The sequence below is a fragment of the Mastomys coucha genome, unplaced genomic scaffold (genome assembly GCF_008632895.1).
Source record: "Mastomys coucha isolate ucsf_1 unplaced genomic scaffold, UCSF_Mcou_1 pScaffold6, whole genome shotgun sequence".
Lineage (NCBI taxonomy): Eukaryota > Metazoa > Chordata > Mammalia > Rodentia > Muridae > Mastomys > Mastomys coucha.
The window spans coordinates 81,269,679-81,272,824 of NW_022196912.1; positions in this window are offsets into that span (position 1 = coordinate 81,269,679).

A 3,146-nucleotide genomic window follows, 5' to 3' on the forward strand; every position below is an offset into this window, starting at 1 on the left:
GCATTAAAGTGAAATAGGAGGTAAGTATAGTCAACAATTAAAATCTTATATGCCATACCTAAATAAAAACAACACAGAAACAACAAAAACTTTTTATTCACAGGTCAGAGGAGCCAGTAGTACTAAAATGACAGGATTTCCAGCACTGGCCTGGAGTTTAAAATCCAGCTTCAAACACATCACAGCTGCTCCCTACTTATAAAAATAAATGACCCTATTCTGTAAGGAAACCAGAGTTGCCAGTATAGCTTTGAAAAAGACAGCTTCAGGATCCATACTTTAAATTATATAAGTTTGTGGATATATATATATATATATGTAATATACATATGTATATGAATATATATATGTAATATACATAGTAATGAATATAATTATAATGAATATAATGAATATAATTCATTATAATGAATATATGAGTATATAATTTATATGTGAATATATTATATAATAAATATATGAATATATGTCAAGGCACCTTTTAAATCATCCCTTGAACTTTTAGTATATTGATATTTTTACAAAAAAGTCAAAATAATTCAAAGGGGGATGAAAAGCCATCTTCTCAACAAATGATGCAAAAGAATGGATCCAGACTTTAAACAACATGTAGATAGATAGACAGACAGATAGACAGACAGACAGACAGACAGACAGATAGATAGATAGATAGATAGATAGATAGATAAAGCCTTGAAAATGGAACATATACCAAAACATAATGTGTGGCTATTATAAGAAAATAGAAACTATGCAAATGCTTAAAAATGTCAAAGTATAAATGATAAATGAAAACCTAGATAAATTGAGGATTGCTGTAGATGTGAAAACTTAGAAATTGGGAGAAAATATTTGGGAGCCTGTGAATGTGTGCACGCGCACACACACACACACACACACACACACACACACACACACACACGAGTTGTAGCTCCTTGTGTGCAGCTTTGAACTGTAGGTTGCCCTTAAATGTTTTAAAACCAAATGATAGTATACATTGGAAATGCTTCAAAAATACATCTTAATAGTTATAACACTACAGAAGAAGATAGGAAATGAAGTGTATTTGTTGTTTGCATATCAAATGAGCAGGGTTGGCTTGAGTCTATCCACTTTCTTTGAAGTTTCCTAATACAAGCAATATACATGTCTCGAAGAAAGGAGAAAGTGTTTTGAAGAACTCTACTTTGTTTAGTTTCAATCTGCCTATCCCAAGAATAAATACAATCATCTTTGCTTTTGGCTTATTTTAAATAACTAAAAAATAGTATCAAATCAAAGAATAATCCTTTAGTCTAAGATTTAAGTAAATGAATTATTAATCATTAATTATAATAGTATGAAAGTATACTATTAATCATGTCTTAGTAGTCCTTTACACAAACTCTCATTATTTTGAAGACAAATAACCAAAAATTTCAATCATTTTTTTCATAAAATATTGCTTTCAAAGGATCTAATCATTTACTGCATGTGCATGCATGCACACACTTGTATGTGTGTGTGTGTGTGTGTGTGTGTGTGTGTGTGTGTTTGTATGTGTATTTATTTCTTCACTTGTACATGCAGGTGCCTACAGAGGCCAGAGAGGGCTTTAGATCTCTGGCGCTAGAATTAACGATGGCTAAAAGCTAGACATGTGTTGTATGAACTGAACTCTGGTCCTCTGAAAGAGCATTGTGAGTTCTGTGCCATCTTTACAGTCCTGTCAGAATTCATGTATTATCCAGATCAACTCCATGACTGACAGAATTAGTGGAAGTAAATAGTTCTAAAACAGTTCATTGGCCCCTTCAGATGAGAAACATAAATTTAGAATCACAGTCTCTGAAGACATGATAATAAGGTATAATAATTTCTAATTCCTGTCATTCATACATTGCAGCACTCCTGTATACCTAGTGTTACTCTATGGTGCATGTACTTTCATCCTCCCAGGAAGTGATATGGAAATGATTTTGCCATCTGGCACATTTTACTAATTGTAAATGTCACTTTGTACAATCAATGATAAGATGCACAAAGTCATCTTTCATCCTGACACATGGATGTATGAAGCCCAAGTAATTTCATCTCAGTGTTATGTGATTTCTATACTTACTAAACAAAATTTTCAGTTTTAAGATTTACCTTGAGATAATTCTTATATTTTTAGAATTTAGTTACTCATCAGACAAAATTTTTGAGAAAGTAGAGAACACAGGCTATGGAATCTGATCTGTAAGTAGAACCCTACAGCAAAACTACTTTTAGAGAATCTCAGCTCATAAATAGTTTTTATTTTGTTGACTATCTGAATTGAATTAAACTAAAAACTGAGTTAAAAGACCTACTCAGTTAATCAGCAAGGATCCAACAAGCGCCGCAGGCTCACTTCTGTTCTGTTGCGTTCCCAATGTGTGGGAGCAACAGCTGTAAGGGAAATCTAATTTGAGAGATAAGATGTGTGCACATGAAAAAAATGAGTAAAAATTCAACACACTTTGATGCTTATAATTGCTTTTCAGACTAGATATATAAAAGTTGGAGAAAGTAATAGTTCATTCAACTTTAGTGGACGTGTGGATTGCTTATGTTTTCCAAAGCCAGTCCAAAGTCAGTGTGCTGGTAGGCCAGGTAAAGGGCATCTTTGTGTTTTTATGCCTTGGCTTATTTATTCTTTGAGAATTTTGTAGAGGCAGACACTTATGTCAGTTTCTTTGCCTAGTAGGAATACCTCAAAGGACCATTGGGATCATGGCCCTTTCCTCTTCTCCTTTAAATCCTAGCCATGAAATAAATGCTTTTGTCATAACGTGCTGCCTTACCATAAGCTCAAATGGAAGAAACTTAAGCAGTTGTATACTGAAGCTGCCAAAACTGTGACCAAAATAAACTTAAAAAAAAAATCTAGCCAGGTGTTGGTGGTGCACACCTTTAATCCCAGCACTTGGGAGGCAGAGGCAGGCAGATTTCTGAATTCGAGGCCAGCCTGGTCTACAGAATGAGTTCCAGGACAGCCAGGGCTACACAGAGAAACCCTGTCTCGAAAAAAAAAATCTAAGTCACTGTGTTATTTCTTATAGTAATATAAAGCAAACTAATACAGATGGTTTAAATGCTCCAGTTGTGGGAAACACGAGGTGACTCCATAGGCGGAACACTTG